A 20,723-nucleotide genomic window follows, 5' to 3' on the forward strand; every position below is an offset into this window, starting at 1 on the left:
TTGTCCCATAGCTTACACATATACCAATTTGTTCACAACATCAACGTTTAAGAGATTTTGTCATGAGTTCTTTACTGGAAGTTCCAGGTTCTATTCTGACCTACTATACCTGACATCTGCTGTAAGAAAATTCGCAAAACTGATGACCCAGCTAGTTTCACAACAGAGAGTATTTTGGTTCACCTGTATTGAAATGACTAGCGGATCCACTATCATTCTGTCATCATTATTTAAGTGGTCACAACCAGAGGCTGATTTCTGTTACTCAAGCATGGGTTTCTCATCAATTACATTGAATATGTCTAAACTCCAGGGGTAGGTACTTGCAGAATTTGCTGTAGCATATTTATGTGGAATTAGAGCAAAATTATGCAAGATTATGTAGAATTATACAAGAAGCGTAAATGCATCTAGTACTATTTTCTGAGCCTAAAGTGCACCCTCACGAGAAAAATTTACCCAGTGATGCATTTTGCACAAGCAAATAGCTCTAAAGGCAACAGAACATTAACAGCAACAGACAGCAGCCACTCTCACAGGGCCAAGTCATTCTAGACTAGACCGACGATACAGTTACGAAAGTCTACTTAAATAAACAAGCTAGAATGCAGTCTCTGACTCTAGTCTCTTTAGCTAATCGAATAGTTAGCTTCGGGATCTTTCAGCTTTTTATATTTGGGTAGGACAGTGTGATACCTCATCAACTAAACAGATGCTTTCCTCCTTTGCTGAACTTTTGTCTATCCTGCCACGTCTTCTTAGAAATATGTCAAAGGTTTAAATATCTGGCCAACTCCAAAAATGATCTTTCCTCAGGTTTTCTTTCCAGATTTCCAGAAGCACAAACTTGAGAAGTCGAAGCTCTGCCATCACCATGACTTTCTAATCTTGTTTATCCCCTTTGAAGGAAACAGGTAGACCTCCTTCTTATAGTTAGTTGTTGCCCAAGAAACTTGTGTTTTTCTCATCTAATACTCATCACCCAAGCTTCACAATGGATTCTTCCTCAAACTGTTGCCCTTCCCAGAGTTACCATTTTGGCTTACTATAGATCTACCAAATTTACAGGGCTGCAACTTGGACACTCCATCTACTTTAATTTCACTTTACAAACTTGATGTGGAAAACCAGCAGTTTTTCTGAGTTTTGGTTCTAGAGTACCTTCGGCTGTTATCCCTAAGTGATGTTTTACTAAACCAAAATATAACATCACTTTAACTTTTGCATTTTTCAGTGAATGTTTAGGATTTTTTAATGTAACGTAATGTTTTATTACCATATGCAATGTCAACCCCACAACAAGGAAGGCCTTTGGATGTGCGCAGCATAGGGTTGGATGCTGGGCCTGGCTGCAGGAGCTTGCCGCAGAGCCGGCCTACCAACTCCCCACAGGCAGCCAACTTCATGCTGTGCACGGCCATTGGCACCGAACCCCCCGCGCACCAGGCTCTGCACCTAATCCCTGTGCACAGCAGTGGGTTGGGTGCAGGGCCTGGCACCCAAACCCCTGTAGGTAAACACAACTGACTATGTGATGTTGCAATATAAAGTGTGTCATTTCAAGTAAGGCAGAACTACTTACTTTGTCAAATGGACAGAACACCAAATATAAAAAGTGAGCCTTTTGGCTTTATGAAGGGGTCCGCATGTCAACAAATACATAGCATACTAAATTGTCTCTTCAATAAAATCACCAATAACTACAGTTAAACATATACTTCATTAATCCACACAGTGTGCTGTATAATAAAAGTGATTGTCTCAATTTTTTTTTATAAAGTTCTAATTAAAAAAAGAAAAAAATATTTTAGTCCTTCACTTAACATTTTTCAGCCCACAAATTGCAGACAAAAAACCACCCGCATAAGGGCCTTGCGCTGCTGCTCAGAAACATCGAGCGCCATCTACAAGTGCTTTAGAAAAACATGGTAATCTCTCCTTGGGTCATAGATTTAATGACCAAGGAGACTTACTGTTTTTAAATGTTTCTTGAGGCTGCATTTCCTGCAGCCCATCACAACATTAGAAAATGCTTCTAGGAGCACCACTAGGATCTAAAAATGTAAATAGGAACCCTTTGCAGGGCATTACAGGGCACTTCTTGCGAGGAGCAGTGCATAAAAATGAGCAGCTGTGGACGGTCATTTATTCATAAAAAAAAATAATAATAATTGGGTGTCTCTGTGCTCACCCAATACACCCACATATTTATTTTTTGTCCTCAAGGGGAGCTGCAGGTTCCCCGTAGCCCCAACAGCTCCCTCTAAGTGGCCCCATAGGTTACCATGGATCTGGAAACCCCATGTTTTCATTTATTTATTTTTTCTTTTCTAAACCGGAATGCCCTTGTGCCCACCCCAGGCACCTCAAGTTAATTTTTTTGTTCCATACCAAGGGAGGAGCCCCTGGCCCTCCACAGCCCCATCAGCCCCTCCTGCAAGCACAGAAGCCGGCAAGACTATTTTTTGTATTTTTTTTCACTACGGTGTAATTACACATCGGTCCCAGTGCATGGGGTCCCCAGAGCCTGAGGGAGGCTTAAGAAGGAAGAAGCATGCCCCCTCCACTATAAAATATATTAGGCCATCCTGGGAAATTTGACTTTTCAAATTTTCCACAGATTCACAGATCCATCACAAATTTGCACTAAAGTAATTAAAAACATGTTTTTGGCCTAGGGAGGAAGATTAGCTCTACCCTGCCACCTTATCTCTTTTTTAAAAGTTATTTCTGTCGCGGTTCTCAACGGTCTTACCCTCGCAGCGGAGAGGCGTAGGGGAACGGTCCTTGTTCCGACGGGTTCTGCTCTGGCCGAGGTAGGGGCGACCCCTTCCGGTAGCCACGGTGCTGTTTGGTATGAGCGAACCACTACAGTCCGTGCCCTCCAGAAGGAGTCCCAGAGGAAAAACCCCAGTAGGGTAAAAAACCTCCACAGGAACTCCCTGAAACGAAAGGAGGACACCAGGGTATTAGGACCGCAGTTCAGGAAGGCAGGAAAACAAAGCAAATCAGGAACAGACAGGATTCGCAGAAGGATATCAAATAGGAGCGTGACTATCACCAAGGAGTGTTGCAACGCAATGAACAGGCAGTTGGAATCCCCTTAAATACCCCTGGACAGGAAACAGGAAACAGGAAGTAGAACACCGCCATCTTGGATTGGGGAAAAGAAAACAGTAATGAATTAGGTATGTGTGTTAGACAATGCATGCTGGGTAGAGAGGAAGTGGTAAGCATGCTGGGAAGAGAAAAAAGGCAAGTATAAAGAACCCCCAGTGTAAGGGTTCGGTTTGTCCTAGGAACATCGGTAAGTGGTGGTGGGCAGGTGAATACATGCAAGAGAAATAAATGTTAAGCGCATAATGCGCTGTGTGCGGCCATGCCTGAAACCCCCTCGGGGTTTCAGGCTCTGCCGCGTCTGCCTTTAAGGCAGAACTTGAAAAAGGGGGAGCGGCGAGCGCCGTGACCCCCAGACCGGCTCCCTGGAGCCTTTATGGCCCTCGCCGGAGCCGCGGCGACCCCCGCGACCTGGGTGTCTGCCTCGGCGTCTACCGCGGCCCGGGCGTCGGCCGCGGCAAAATTAACGTGCCGCGCCGCGGCAACCTGAGCCCGCGGCCGCAGCGAGCGCTGCGGTGTAACAGTATGCCCCCTCCCCGAGGCCCAGGGTTTGTGAGGGAAGAGCCGAAAAAAGCGGCGGATTAAAAGAGGAGCATGGACTGAAGAGGCATCCTCCCAGGAACACTCACTCAAAGGGTACCCCTTCCAATGAATAAGGTATTGGAGGCGCCCATGGAAAAATCGAGAGTCACAGACCTCCTGCACTTCGTATTCAGGCACATTGTCAACCAACAAAGGAGGGGGACAGGGCAACTGCCTATGAAAGAGATCAGGACGGTAAGGTTTCAGTTGCGAGACATGGAATACTGGGTGGATCTTCCATGTCCGAGGTAGGCGAAGACGCATGGACACTGGGTTGATCTTCTTGAGAATGAGAAAGGGACCATAAAAGCGGGGCTTGAATTTGTTTTGGGTGAGTCGGAGAGGTAGGAATCTAGAGGAGAGCCAGACCTTATCATGGACTTGATATAGAGGAGCCGCACAGCGTCTCCTATCTGCTATTGTCTTCATGCGGGACTTGGTGGACACAAGGTTAGAATGGATAATTCGCTGTATACCCCGTAGCTGTCGAACGAAAGAGGAGATGGCGGGAAGGTTGGAGTTGTCTCTCAGGGGAGTTGGGAAGGCCCTGGGATGGAAACCCTAGGAGCCATAGAAAGGAGAGACTTTAGAGGCACTGTGTAGAGAGTTATTATAGGAGAATTCGGCAAGCGGTAAGTAGGGAGCCCAATTACTTTGTGTAGCGTTACAGAAGCTACGTAAGTACTGCTCGAGACCCTGATTGAGTCGTTCTGTTTGTCCATTGGTTTGAGGGTGGAACCCGGATGACAAGGCCACCTGGATCCCCAAGATCTTGCAGAATTGGTTCCAGAAACGGGAGATATATTGGGGACCTCTGTCTGATATAATAACTTGGGGTAGCCCATGTAGCCTGAAAATTTCTTGAGTAAAGACCTGACTTAACTCCTTTGCCGTGGGTAACTTTCTCAAGGCCGTGAAGTGGGCCATCTTGGTGAAGGAGTCCACAGTTACCATTATGACGTGGTTTCCCATTGAGGAAGGTAAGGCGCACATAAAATCGGTGGATATGGTAAGCCATGGGCCTGGGGGAACAGGTAATGGGCGGAGTAAGCCCACAGGTCTGGTTCGGGGTGTCTTGGCTTGAGCACATGTAGGACAGGATAACACATATGCCTCAGTGTCAGCCTTGAGAGTTGGCCACCAGAAAGAGCGAAGCAAAAGATCTTGAGTCGCTTTCACTCCTCGATGACCCGCAATAGGAGAATCATGGCACATGTGTAAGGCTTCGATTTGCACTGTTTTAGTGGGTAAAAACAGGGCCTTATCATGATAATAGTAGTCATGATCTATGTGCAGCTGTGGACGTAACCTCTTTAGTTCTGTTTCGTGTAGACGGGCATATTCAGACTTAACTTGATCTAAAAAGGTCTGTGCTACCCCTATGATTTTATTGTTGTCGAATAAGTTTTGAACCGCGGAATCACCGCACCCAGGATAACGTCGGGACAGGGCATCCGCCAGGATGTTCTGAGAACCAGGGATGTAGGTGATATAGAAATCATACTGGCTGAAGAAGAAGGCCCATCGAGCTTGCCGGCTATTTTGGCACTGGAAATTTCTTAAACACTGTAGATTTCTATGATCGGTCCGGGCTTCGAAGGGCTCCTTTGATCCCATCAAAAAGTGTCTCCATTCAGTGCACGCGACCTTTAAGGCGAGTAATTCGCGTTCTAGCACGGAATAGTTTCGCTCAGAATCAGATAGAATGTGGGATAGATAGAATACAGGGTGTTCTAGGTCATCATCGTCTTGTCTTTGTAACAAGGCAGCCCCAATGGCTCTTTCTGAGGCGTCTGTGACAACAATGAATTGTTTGCTAGTGTCTGGGTGTCGAAGAATAGGGGCTTGACTAAAGGCTTTCTTTAAGTCCTGAAAAGCTGACTCAGCGCCTGGTGTCCAACAAAAACCTTTCTTTAGGTGTTCCTTTTTGAGGGTTTGAGTAATGAAGCTGGTTCTCTGGGCAAAGTCTGCTATGAACTGCCGGTAGAAGTTGGCTAGTCCCAGAAAACATTGAGTCTCCTTGATGGAAGAAGGAGATGGCCAGTTCAATATAGCCTGTACTTTGTCTGAGTCCATGGCAATTCCGGTTTGGTCTATACAGTATCCCAAATATTTCACTTCTATCTGATCAAATTCGCATTTTTCAGGCTTACAGAACAAATGATGTTGTCGTAGTCTTTCTAAGACTTGGCGGACGTGTTTGGAATGTTCCTCTGGATGAACCGAATAAATTAGGATATCGTCAAGATACACTACCACTGTTTGTTGCAAAAGATCAGAAAAGATAGAATCCATGAATCTTTGAAAGATGGACGGGGCATTAGTGAGTCCGAAGGGCATTACTCTATATTCGTAGTGACCAAAAGGTGTTCTAAAGGCGGTCTTCCACTCATCACCTTCTCTGACTCTTAGCAGATGATAGGCTCCTCGGAGATCCAGCTTAGTGAACCTCTTGGCTCCTCTGACTGCTTCTAAGATGTCTTTGATGAGGGGTAGCGGATACCGGTCTTTGATAGTGATCCTGTTTAACCCTCTGAAGTCGATACAGGGACGCAGGTCTTTGGTTTTCTTTGGTACAAAGAAAAGAGGAGCCCCGGCGGGTGAAGAGGAGGGAGTTATTAACCCACTTTGTAGATTCTCATCTAGGTACTCCTTCAGAATTTGTTTCTCTGGTTCGGTGAGGGAGTACATCTGCCCAAAAGGAACTACAGTGTCTGGCTCTAAAGAAATGGCACAGTCGTATTCTCTGTGGGGTGGCAATTCAGGTCTTTCTGGCTTCTGGAATACATCGATATAGTCCTGATACTGTCTGGGAACTCCCTGTAGAACATTAATGGATCCTCCCACCTGGGCAGGTGCTGTTGAGAGACTTTTTGGGGACCAATAATCCCCGGCCGGATAGCAATGGTGTTGACAAAAATGGGAGGATAATGAAATGGTTTTTGTTTCCCAGTTGATGTAAGGATTGTGCCGTGTAAGCCATGGAATTCCCAGGATCATGACATGGTGTGGTGATGAGATTAAGTCAAACGAGAGAATTTCCTGATGTTTACCGAACTGTAAACAGAAAGTAGGGGTGGTGTATTGTACCGGTCCAGAGGCCAAGAGTGACCCATCAACAGTATGTACCTGTTCTGGTATTTCTTTGGGTATTTGAGTTATTTGTTGTTCTTTGGCCCAGGTTTCATCTAAATATAGGCCACTGGCTCCGCAATCCAATAAAGCCAAAGTTCTTGCTTCGCGGCCATCAGTTAAATGGAGGATAACTGGTAAGAGAAAAAGAGCAGTTCCTTCCTCCCTGGAAGAGCAAATAGAAGGTATATCACGATATCCCGTCCTCACCCTTCTTACTGGGGACGGGAGTTGGCGTTTCCCAAGGGCTTGGTTGGACGAATGGGGCAGGCGCGAATTAGGTGACCAGCTGCACCACAATATAGGCAAAGCCCCTTCCTTCGTCTATGTTCCCTTTCGCTGGCGGATAGAGGTCCGCGAGCTGTGTCAATCTGCATGGGCTCTTCCTCGGTATTCCCTTTGGATTCAGGGCGGGCTTCCTCGGAACGATGGGCGAAGGGACGAGATGGTACTGAGTGAAAAGGCAAACGACTCTTCTTTTTCTCCATTCGTCGTTCATTTAACCGATACTCTATAGTTAGTGCTTGGTCCATCAACCCTTTGAGGTTTTCTATCCTGGCAGAATGTACTAGTTCATCTTTGATGTCCTCTCTTAGACCTCTACGGAAGAGTGTCACCAAGGTACGTTCCACCCAGGTTGTTTCTGCAGCTAATTGTCTGAAACGGGTGATGTATTGTAATACATCCTGACTCCCTTGTTGGACTTCGCAAAGAGCCTCTTCTGCTGACGCCTCGAGTCCAGGGCGTTCAAACATCTGTTTAAAAGTAGTGATAAAGGTGGAATAATTAGATAGACAGGGATCGTTTCTGGTTACTAGAGGTGTGGCCCAGGCCAAGGCTGGTCCTGATAAGGCACTAATCAAATACCCCACCTTGGTCTTATCTTGTACAAATTGCGAGGGGCGAAAGGCAAAGTACACCGTTAAGGCATCCAGGAATTCTTTTAATGTGGTGGGATCCCCGGAAAATCGAGGTGTAGAGGCGGCTACTGCAGGGACATCTGTGGTCCTGGAGGCAAAGGTTTGTCGATAAACAGTATTCTCAGTACGTAATTGCTGGAGTTCTTGAGCCTGTTGTTGTATCGTCGCCAGCAGGTCCTGGTTAGTAGGTTCCGTGTTTACCACTGGGTTATCCATAGTTCCGGACTGCAACAGGAATTGTGGGCGTTGCAATCTGTCGCGGTTCTCAACGGTCTTACCCTCGCAGCGGAGAGGCGTAGGGGAACGGTCCTTGTTCCGATGGGTTCTGCTCTGGCCGAGGTAGGGGCGACCCCTTCCGGTAGCCACGGTGCTGTTTGGTATGAGCGAACCACTACAGTCCGTGCCCTCCAGAAGGAGTCCCAGAGGAAAAACCCCAGTAGGGTAAAAAACCTCCACAGGAGCTCCCTGAAACGAAAGGAGGACACCAGGGTATTAGGACCGCAGTTCAGGAAGGCAGGAAAACAAAGCAAATCAGGAACAGACAGGATTCGCAGAAGGATATCAAATAGGAGCGTGACTATCACCAAGGAGTGTTGCAACGCAATGAACAGGCAGTTGGAATCCCCTTAAATACCCCTGGACAGGAAACAGGAAGTAGAACACCGCCATCTTGGATTGGGGAAAAGAAAACAGTAATGAATTAGGTATGTGTGTTAGACAATGCATGCTGGGTAGAGAGGAAGTGGTAAGCATGCTGGGAAGAGAAAAAAGGCAAGTATAAAGAACCCCCAGTGTAAGGGTTCGGTTTGTCCTAGGAACATCGGTAAGTGGTGGTGGGCAGGTGAATACATGCAAGAGAAATAAATGTTAAGCGCATAATGCGCTGTGTGCGGCCATGCCTGAAACCCCCTCGGGGTTTCAGGCTCTGCCGCGTCTGCCTTTAAGGCAGAACTTGAAAAAGGGGGAGCGGCGAGCGCCGTGACCCCCAGACCGGCTCCCTGGAGCCTTTATGGCCCTCGCCGGAGCCGCGGCGACCCCCGCGACCTGGGTGTCTGCCTCGGCGTCTACCGCGGCCCGAGCGCTGCGGTGTAACAATTTCCAGGGCAGGTGACTCAATCCCCAAGTCCTAAAATGGCTGCCACCACATCTTTGTTGATGTAGTGACAGCCAATCAAATTTTCATTTTAAGATCTTTTGTCTCTGCAAATCCTCTGCAGCATAAAAATCTTAATTTTGTTAGCCTTTATTTTTCGAAAACTGCTGAACAGATTAAAAAAAGCGCATCTAAGGGACCAAGATCTAGCTTCCTGACAAATATAAAATAATTCCTTTCACCTGTTTAGGCTGTAGCTGTGACTAATTATCCTAAGGAAACATGAATGGGCAAAATGCGTATTGGGACCCTAGCTTTGTTTTGGCCCCACTTGTCAGATCACCACGAAACTCTCTAGGAAGGAGCTGAGGTGAGGTGGAAAAGACTTCTATTGGAAAGTTTGGTGAAGATTTGTCAAATGGTGCCAAAGTTACCCAGTATATATTATCATTGTCCTATGTTGCTTCTTATATTGAACTAGCTTAGCTTCATGTTTTGTCAGATTGTTATGTGAGTATGGAAAGAAGACAGAAATCCTCTGAAATCAACGTGAAAACCTCAATGTCAGCCTACCGTTAACATGTAATGCAGTGCTCAATAAGTGCAGTGTGATATCTCCACTCCTGGGCCTGACAATATCAAAATGTGTCAATAATTATAACACTACTTCTGTAATTAGTGATGTAACATACAAGTGAGGGAACGAATGAATCAGTAAATAAGTGAGTGAATGAGCGACGAGGCGAATCAGTAAATGAGTGAATACGTTAATAGAACGAGCAGACCTCGGAGATAAACTTCTCTAATTGTTGGGCGGTAAGCAAATCAGTGAAGTTAAGATTTTAACTGACCTCTTGATCTGTTGATAGAATCTTAATGGTACAAAACGCTGTTTGTCATTTCATTGATTACAACAAATTAATTCCCCATCAGCGTGTTTTTTTTATTCTTAATGTTAGATGTCATTTTACAATGAGGGCAAAAGGCAATGATTATGCAGAAAAGAATGCATTGGAGCAGGGTGCAGCAGAAGCGTTTCTGCAAAGCGACTCATAGGCTGAGCACACTCCTTAAAAATGTGATCACAGCGCTTCAGCAGATGGAAGATATTCAGGCCGGGCCTGCACTGCAGTTATGTATTTATATTAATGAAGGCTTACTCTTTCTCATACATATATTTTAAATCTATGTGTGGAAATTCGGCATTGCCAAAATATTTCCCGAGGCCACGATGAACACCAGCCGACTAATGCACTCTCGCATATTCACAAAAGACAGATAAAAGCATGGTTGTGATTTTTAAAGTATTAAATCAGATTCCACTATGGCCTTACTGCTTTGTGTGTCTGGAGCTTTCAAATATCCTGTTTTTATTTTCTAAAACCTAACCGCAATTTCACAGTGTGAGATCTTTTGTGTACACCCATTATTTCTGCATTATTTTCCTTTTCATTTGTGACTGTGAGAACTGTGAATTTTGCCCTTTCACATTTGAGAAACGTATATTAATCCAGTCAAAGGAAATAACAAGAACAAAAAAGTCTCAGTACAGCTTCAGGAAAAGTGCCTGGTATGCGTCAGCATCAAAGTAAAAGCTATTTAAGTATGTATATTTATACACTGTCCCAGTACCGCAGATCATTTTGCATTTTTAATTATTCACAGAGAAGTACGCCTCGTGGTTAGCTCTCTCCTTGGGAGGCTTGTGTAACAACGCTGTTAAGTCTGGTGAGAGAATCGTGGAGTTTTGATGTGTATGTGCCTTTGCGTGATGGGGGGGCTTGGACCCTCATACGTGTCTTGCCCTTTCTGCAACTTCCTCTGATTACAAAAGACATCATGCTGAAAGAGGATTTATATTCACTCATTCGCTCAAAGATGAGCCGTACATTTTTCTCTGCTCCCATCACATTCGCTCTGTTCTGTTAACAATTATTGAGGGCGTGCAGAAGAGGTAATCAAGGCTGCTATTCAAGTAAACTAGACACATTGCTTGATTCTGATGCTAACCGTGATTACATGGACTAAAACTGTTAGCTGGTGTTCCAACAATAGATTAAATTATCCTTTAAAACCTAGGTATAGAATTAAAGGATGGATCTGATCACCCGATGGCGCAGTTGTGCATATTTGTAATGCTATTCAGTAGCTGTTAATCAAATTGTGATTAAATAGTAAGGGACATATTTACAAAAAATTGGAGAAGGGTCACCCAACTTTAAATGGCAGGCATGGACCGTATTTATGAGATACGGTGCATTCCTGTCAGCACCAGTGCACAATTTGGTGCCTAGCGCCAACCCAGACACTATTCCACAACGGTGCAAGGCTTTGTAGGCAGGATTGCTTTTGTCCAGGCAGGGGCACCTTCCTGCACAAAAACAATTCATGGAGGCTTTTTCCTCCATAGAAAGAGGAAAACAATGAAGAGAAATAAATATATGTCCCGTCATTACACTTCCCTTGGGGAGGCATACAGTTTTGACTCATTCCCAGGTTTACATGTGCTTGTAAATCTGGGAATGAGTTACAACCAATGGGTGTTGCATGGGAAAACCCGCCGCAAAGCCCATGGAACACTCCCTGATGCAGTGTATGGCAATGCACTGACTTGGGCTGCATTGCCTTACACCATATTTACGAGGCCATGCAAAGCCATGGAAAACGGCTTTTCATGGCTTCGTAGATAAGGGTCTGCACTGCCTGGGCATCAAACAAGTGATGCACTGGTGGCTCAAGGGGCTTGTAAATATTCCCCTAAGTTTATTTTCATTTACATGATGAATATGAACAATGCTCAAAGTAGATGTAAGCAATTAAAGGCCTTATTTAAGATTTGGCTGTGTCTCCAATGTCCAGCCATATTTAGAGATCTCTGCCTGCTTAGTGGAGTTCTCTACACCTTTATACATGCTCCTCACAGTGAATCCAGGTAAGGTATAGTAGTTTTGCAGATTGGCTGTCATGTTCCTGCAACTGCTATGTTTCTGCGGCTGCTCAGCAGCAGACTGATGGCCCTGACCCAGGGAGTTTTCTCACAGGGTGAGAGGGTCATTTTTATTTTCTTCTGTTCATAGATACCAGATCTTTCCTGGAGGCCCTAAACAAAACAAAAGTATGGCAGAAGGTCTGGCCTAAATAGGACTGAAGGTCTGAGATGCTTAGGGCCTTATTGCGAGTGTAGTGGTCCAAGGACCGCCAGACTTATGGTGATGGTTGGACCGCTGCAACTTTGGCGGTCCAACTGCCACATAACAACCCTGGCAGTGGGACCGCCATCCCCTCTGGGAACATGGTTCCCAACAGCATGATGGCAGTCTGAGTTGTGCTCAGCCGGGGTGGTGCTGAACTCAGTGCCGCCTGGCTGATTACAAGTCCTCTTACCACCAGCCTTTCCATGGCGATCTGACTGCCATGGAAAGGCTGGAGGAGAGGGTATGCTGGGTGCCCCCCTGCACAACACTATCAGAATGTGCACTGTCTGATTTGCAGGCAGTGCACATTCAGAGGATGCTGGTCAGCCCCACTCTGCTGCGATATAGGAATCACCTCCCTTAAGGGAGCCGAATCCCATATTGTAGCACTGTTCCCGCTGGACTGACCAGTGGGAATGCTGTATTACAATGTTCTGGCTGGGAGGGGTACCGCTGGTATGACAGTAGCGTCCTCCCTGCGCAATGTCGTGATGAGGCCGTTTGACTGATGGCTTGATGTTCTTGGGGCAACTGGTTTCAGGTTCCTATTAACAGAGCAAGTGGGGGCTCTACCAGCAGAAACATGACTGAATCCGACTCTGAATAGAGTGGGTGAACAAAGAGTTTGGCATAAAGGGTACTAGGTCACATTTGTGGCAGAGTATACTGTCCAATAAATTCTACATAGTTGGCCCTCACTTCATTGCTGCAGTAGGGTGTCTCTCATAAGAAAAATATAAAGTTTAGTGTTTTGTGCAAGATCACATTTTACATTGTGAGGATCAGCTGCCAAAAACAACTAGACCCATAGTTTTTGAAGCAGCAAAAAACGAAGATTAACCATTCATTATACTACCATACATTGAATCATTCTGCTTTACAATTTATGAAACATACATTCTGCTTGGTATGCATAGAATAAATATGTATACACGCTGAATACAAACTCACGTTTGATGTCTTAGACAAAACAAAGCTGTGCATTAATTATTTTAAACATGTTAATAATAACACAATTGTTTTGCATAAAATGTGGATTTACTTAATATAAATACTAGATAACAAGCATTTTAAAAATATTGAACCTGTTGTTACGTTTATGTATAGTTGATTTGGTTGGTCAGATTTAAAGTTAGAGATTATAATTCCGCATATTTTGCCAATTGGTTGTTGAAATACTCAGAGAGTAATTTGTTCTCCAGAAGATATTGAAGCTCCAGAAAAAAGTGTGAAATATTTTTCTTGATATTTTCTGGTAGTTTAAAGGACGTATTTCTGGCTGACAGTGTTGACAAAGCAGTTTCTTACATTTTGTTTTTTGCGATAACTGTGTCAACAATATTTGGAAAAATACGTTTGTGGTTGTGTTTGATAGAAATGATGTATTTCAGAGTTGTGCGTCTCTGGTGTTACTAATTAAATAGAAATTCGGGATATACCTGAAGATAGAATTTGTGTATTACTACATTTTGGAAGCTTCTTTTTCCCATACTGTGTTATGTATGTGTGTTTGTGTGTGTGAGGCTTTTTTCTTAAATAATCCTGCATTCTTTACAATTATTTGCATGAAAGTACACAATCTTTTGTCACATGTCATCAGACTACTCTACTAAATATAGTATTAGAGTTAGGCATTGATATTTCGTGCTTCAATTAAGGGTCCATCTGCATGTTGCGTCAGTTATTGTGGTTATCAAACATACAATTAGAATTATGTTATAGGGTTTCTGTGTACTTGTCACTGGCAGTAACACACACACTTCAGATAGTTTTATATGCATTATATCTCCGTCATTGCACATTTTGTATGTTTCTTTGTTTAGTCTAAATATTGATGATCCTATTTATCTATTTTATCTTGCTCATTGTTTTTTTTTCAATGCTGTGTAGGGTTGGAAGAAAATCTATGGATTTGTGTGTTTTAGTTACCTGTTCACATTGCTATTACTGTTGTGTGGGAGCACTAGATCATCAACTTCTCTTTATTGTATATCATTGTGAAGACTCGTTTGCAGTTGAATGTCTAATTTTTCCTTTTGGGCTTAGTGTATAAAGGTATATTTTGAAAGTGTGAATCTACATATGGTTATAGTTGGTTTGTGCCTCAATATTTTGGTAGGGTCACAGACCCAGTGTATGTACCCAAAAGTGCCTTTGAAGTGGGGGAACCTGAAAGAGTAGTTTTGACATGCACAGGTTCCCTTTTCACTCCAGCCTGTCCGCCAGGAGTCCTTCGGGGATTTATCAGTCCTTTCCGTGAGGGCAGGTCACTGGTCTTTGAAGTGTAAGTGAGAGCCCCTCCACACTTTCTGCCCAGGAAGACTCATCAGTATGCAGATGAATGCAGATACAGCTGAGTGTCCTGTGTCTATGGCTGTTTGAGTGGAATACACAAGGGGAGCTGTCAACCAGCAAGACCAGATGTGAATTGGAGACAGGCTGTAAGGCACAGAGAACAGTAAATGCAGAGAAATGCCAACTTTCTAAATGTGGCATTTCTAAAATAGTAATGTAGAACCCAAATTCACCAGTAAGTAAGATTCCCTACTACCATTCCAACCATGCCCATGCCAAACATAACAAGGCGATTCCTCTCAGATCAGAAATTACCACTTAAAAGTAAATAAGGGAATCTCCAATGCTGGCTTGTGAAAGGAGCAGGCTTCACCTTACTGTAAAATGACGTTGGATGTTTTTCACTACTAGGACATGCAAAACTTATAAGTACATGTCTTGCTTTTACCTACATAGCACCCTGCTCTATAGGTTACCTAGATCCTACCTTAGGGGTGAGTTGTATGTAAGAAAAGGGACATTTAAGGCTTATTAAGTAGTTTTAAATGCCATATTGAAGTGGCAGTGAATCAGCACACACAGCCATTGCAAAGGCAGGCCTGAGACATGGTTAAGGGGCTACTTATGTGGGTGACACAACTAATGCTGGAGGCCCACTAGTAGCATTTAATGTACAGGCCCTGGGCATGTAGTGCACTTTACTAGGGACTTACAAGTACATTAAATATGCCAATTGGGTATGAGCCAATGTTACCATTTATGAGGGAGAGAGCACATTCACTTTAGCACTGGTTAGCATGGTAAAGTGCCCAGAGTCCTAAGGCCAACAAAAATGAGGTCAGAAAAAGAAGGAGGAAGAGAAAAAGATTGGGGTGACCCTTCAGAGAGAGCCATTTTCCAACAATCATCCTAAGTTAAAATACTTTCAAAAATAGTTAAAAATCTAAATGACTGCAATGCAGCATGTATATAGTGCATATTTTTAATTTAATTATAAAATATTTTGATAATATGTTTGCACCTAAAAGTAATGCAACAATACATTTATGAAAATATATATAACTTATTTTTAATTAATTATATGCATCACTTTTAACAAATATTAATGCAGAATGAAGAAAACATATTATACTTTAGGTGGGAATGTATTTTTTAATGTAAACATCAGAAAATTTGGGAGGCATGGAATATCATCAATGGAGTCATGCCTTTCTATTTCACATTCATGGGTTTCATGTTTTTTAGATTTCCCTTCACACTATTAATAATGTTTGGATTTTTGAGCTTTCACCCATCAAAACAGAGAAAGCTGTCAATTACATCATATGAAAAGGTATGACCATACTGCAACTGTTTTCTTTATATGGTATGGAAGTAGTAGCAAACAAGCAAAATATTGGCTAAGGCCAGGCAGTCAATAGTGATTTTAAATTAAAATCGGATTTAGTGCTGCATGTTGATGTAAGCAGATGGGTAGGGGCCAGGTACTGAAGTTTCCTGTATCTCTGCCTGATAGTCCAGACCTTAAGTCTGCTGCCCCAGAATTATTCAGTCTGTAGTTTGTGGACCTGATAATTCCAGGCCAATGCACCCTGGGAAACAATTTAAGGACATGGTATCTAGTTATACTGAAATAACTGACTGAGGCTAGTGATAATTTGATTTGATTTCTAGCACTGTTGCTCATACCCTCAAGTAACCGCAGCATGCTCAGGCTCCTAACAACTCTAGTACGTAGTTTTGTAGTGATGCCAATCAAAATCTTCATTGCACGCTGAAAAACGTGTTAGTGAAAAATATAAATGATTTTAGAGTATCATTTTATCATCTGTATTTACCGATTGCTAATAGGAATACTAACAATGCTAGTGATCGCAATTTACCCTTTCTAGAAAGTAGGCAAATCAGCTGTAAATATGGTAAATATAAGATTTGATGTACCTTTTAGTAAATATTTGTCAAAATATGCCTGACAAAAGATTCTTATGTGATGAAGTAATATTTAACTCAATAGTCAAAAGAAAAAAAGGCTGGTCATGTTCAACAAATCCACAATGTGCAACAGACGCTGTAAGCGCCATGAAGGTCAACTCTTTTTTACAGCAATAGATGATCCAAACACTGTCAGTATTCGTTTTATTTCATGAAATATTGCAGGCTTACAATCTAAATTTGTCAATAATGAGATGAATAATTTTGTTAGTCAATGTAACATACTTTTGAAAGAGACCTGGGGAATCTCGTTCTTTATTTAGATTGGAATGTGTCATATGCAGTTCATGATTTATGGTCTCTCTCAGTTGGAACCAAAGGAGGATTGCTTTTATGGACTGCTGTTATTGTTTCATTCATTTTAGGAGTTTCTAGAAAACAGACCCTGGAATTGAGATATAAATAGGATGGAGATTTCTTGCTTTCATTTTTACAGTGATAATTGTATTTCTACTAAAGTCATTAATCTTAAAAACATTCAGTATTTTGGATTTTACTATGTGTTCACATGCTATCTGCTTGTGGTATGAGTTCCCTATTAATAAGATGGGATTGTGATATATATTTCTAGAGCTGTTTCGAATACATTCAGTGTTCATAAACCTATACTAATTATTTTTGAGCTGCAGGGCACAACTAGGCAAGCTTCCCTAGTTAGTCCATACAAATACATTATTAAAGATAGAGACTTTCTATTACATTGGGACCTCATTGAGCCTCTTCTGGGTCAGAATAAGGTGATTGCACCTTCAGGACATGATATCTATTTATGCTTGAAAGGACTGACTGATGCTAGTGATTTCTAGCACTGTTGTTCATATCCCCAAGCAGCCGCAGCATGCCCAGGTTTCTAACAACTCTAGTACATGGTTCTATAGGTTGTGTAGCGCGGCCAATCAGAATCTTCACTGTGCGCTGAAGGACTTGTCTTGCAATTTGGAGCAAGTCACTTCTTGTAGAGCTGCTTATTAAAATCTTAGGGATATTACTTATCATCAGCTGGTAAACTGATATCTTTATTTTACGACTAGTTGTATGAATTTAGTAAATATTGTCAACACTTTAACTAATATATGTTTTGTTTTATTTTTTCCATGCATATTTATTTGTGGCAATAACTGAAATACACATTATTAAATGCAATCTAATTTAATTGAGACTACAGCATAAAATGAGCCTAGTCCTCTATGAGGAGCTCTGATCAAATCGGATTGGACTGACTCATTTGGTATGTCAGAGTCACCAAAATTCAGTATTTTTACTTTAGGAATTCATCTTGTCTCAGGAAGTATACCTAACTCACTGGAAAGCTAAGAGATGGGGTTGTTTTGTTGTGTGATGACTATGGGGGTCATTACGACCCCAGCGGTTGGCATTAATGTGGCAGTAAGTACCGCCAACAGGCTGGCGGTACTTACCGCCATATTATGACATTGGCGGGTTGGCTGAAGCCTTGTGGCCATTCTTGTGGCGGAAATCCGGCTGCGGTCATAATATGGCGGACGGCTGGTAGCCGCGGCAATGGTCTTTTGGTGGCTGTCATCGCAGCAGCAGGCTGTTTTTACCGCCGATGTCAAAAGGAGGGCCTATGTTGCTGATATTAATTCTAGGCCTGGGTGAAGCTTGCGGAGTAGCATTCTGCAGAATTCCACGGAGTTACCAGAAAACTTTTAGATATTCAGTGGAGTTCTGTGCTCGAGTTAGGGGGTTTGCAACTGCCGCTCATAGGCATAACACGCTGCTAATTATTACTCTATGGTACAGACAGGCCCTTGTACTGGAAGATTCAGTACTCAGTATTTAAAGAAGATCTAAATCCCACACTCAGTTACTTCCCAAAATAATGCCAGTAAAGACACATGTTGAATACTCATGCAGTCAGCTCGAGAGGGTGCAGGACATTTCTGATCAGAAACTAAGTCTTGAGTCCTGCCATGGAAATGTGCTGGATATAGGAAAAGATGACGATTGGTCCCCTAAGCTAGGAAACACTGAGATTCTATTAAAATCGCTGGTCTACAGTCTTTCACAGAGCTCCCTTACGAGGTCCCAAAATCCCCCAAAAAGCAAAACCACCTATGACCAAGAGAGAGCACAAATGCCTCAGGAAGGCCAGGAACAACACGCAGAATAAAGAAATGGGTCCTATACCATCAACCCTAGGACGCCCCTAATTTTCAAAGGAGCGCACCAACCCACTGAAAATAAGGCCAATCTTCCCACTCTTCCAACAAAAAGAACCACATAATATCTTGCAATCTAAAGAGCTCACATCACCAGAGCCCAAATGGAAAGGTCAGACATGACTCACACAGTTCCAGACAGCACAGACTGGCCAGTAAACACAATTCCACTGGCACCCAAGGGCTTAAATCTAGAGGAACAGAGTAAGGTGCTTCCTCATAACAACCCAAAGGACCAGGACAACCATCAAACCGGACTTAACCCAAGGCAGGGCTTCTTTGTTCTGGTTCAAGTAACAACCCAGTCCCCACAGCCCAGCTAATTTTCAGCCTTGTAACTTCAGCCAAATTCAACATCAGTTCATTCCCCTATCCCAAGAAGCCTTGGTAGGCCACTCAACCGAAGTAGTAACTCCTGAATACATTTGAAACCTGTTCGTAAATAATGGCGTGGAGCCACCAATCCAGCGCACACGTCAGTCTCCACAGATTTTCACTCAGGTCTAAGACAAAGCTTAGCCCTCTTCTTTGGCCACATATCAGCTTTTTAACACAGCCAAGTTCAGCAGCACACAAATTCCTTCTGCCACGCAGTTTGGGGAGCCATTTAACACAGGCAGCCATTTCCGAACAGCCCAGTGATGTGTCAGTGAACAATGGCTCGGAACAGCTATCTTATTGCCATGTCTCCCCCTTCGGAATCCTGCTTACAGCCACCAGGAGGACCATCAATTGTATAAAGGCAGTTTGGAAACAGAGTCAATGAGGACCAAGATGATTCCCCACTATAAGCCTGGAGGATGGCATGACATCTTAAATAGGGCAGCCATCTTAAAGCTGGTCTGGGCCAATGCGAATCTCAACCATCTTCAGATCACATTGAGCGTATTCAATCAAAGGCTTATCCAGCATCACTAGAAGAGAAACAACAGTGGTCACCTGGTCTGATAGTAGGACTGCTACACTAGTATGGTAAAACAGGGACAGTTTTCTAAGATGGGGCATCAAACTAACAAGGACTGTATCAGAGCCCTATCCTAGTACCCTTTGAGTCTATTGATGAGGAGTAACAACACTGGGATGCTAAGGGGAGCAATTGTCCCTCTCAAACCGCCTCCTAATACTCTCTTGAATTTTATGATTCAACAAACAATTGCTCCTAGTGCACCCAGTTACATGAGACAAGTATCTTTTGCTAGTGAACCACGTCCCTTCGGAGTGGACAAGATGGCAGCATGAATCTCAAGCAGCTCCCAATAGATAATGTCTCCATTCTAAAAGCATTACGAATTGCTAGTATTTCTTTTTCTGCTATGGTGTAATTCTGTTCCACTTCATTTAATTGTCTTGACGCATATGCTATCCGGTGAAATTGTCCAGTTTCTCAATGACGTTGAGACAGAATGACCCGAACAGCAACATCAGATGCATCGGCTTCTACGATGAATGTTTCTCCACATTAGGGTGAGCTAGAATGGGATCGGTAGTAAAGGCCTTTTTTAAATCTTGAAATGCTTTCTCTGTCTCTTGGGACCAGTTGAAGACGGCCTTTTTCCTTAGCAATTTGGTGATTGGTGCCACCTTTTGGGAGAAGTGATGGATGAAGCATCGATAAAAAATCGCAAATCCCAAAAAACATTGAATATCCCGTACTGATTTTGGTGTGGGCCATTCGGATACAGCTTGAATCATTTGCATGCCGTCAGGTGTTAAAATGACTCCTAAAAATTCAACTTCTTTGGTATGGAATTCGCATTTACTTAGCTTACAAAACAAATTATGTTTTTGTGGAGTTTTTAATACTTTTTTAACATGTTCTTCATGTATATCTTCAGAGTTTGAATACATCAATATATCATCAATATAAACAATGACAAAGATGTCTAGATTTTCTCTCAGAACATCGTTTAGGAAATATTGAAAGGCTGCTGGGGCATTACATAGACCAAACGGCATCACTAGATACTCAAAGAGGCCATAACGAGTCTTAAAAGCCGTTTTCCACTCATCTCCCTCTCAAATTCGAATTAGGCGATAAGCACCTCGTAAGTCAAGTTTGGTATAAATAACAACGGATTTTACCTGGTCTAACAAGACTGGTATGAGAGGTAGTGGATATTTATTTTTAACTGTGATCTATTTATCGCTCTAAAGTCAATACAAGGCCTCAAATCGCCATTATCTTTAGGTACGAAAAACAGTGGAGAAGCTGCTG

The sequence above is a fragment of the Pleurodeles waltl genome, chromosome 9 (assembly GCF_031143425.1).
Source record: "Pleurodeles waltl isolate 20211129_DDA chromosome 9, aPleWal1.hap1.20221129, whole genome shotgun sequence".
Taxonomy (NCBI): Eukaryota; Metazoa; Chordata; class Amphibia; order Caudata; family Salamandridae; genus Pleurodeles; species Pleurodeles waltl.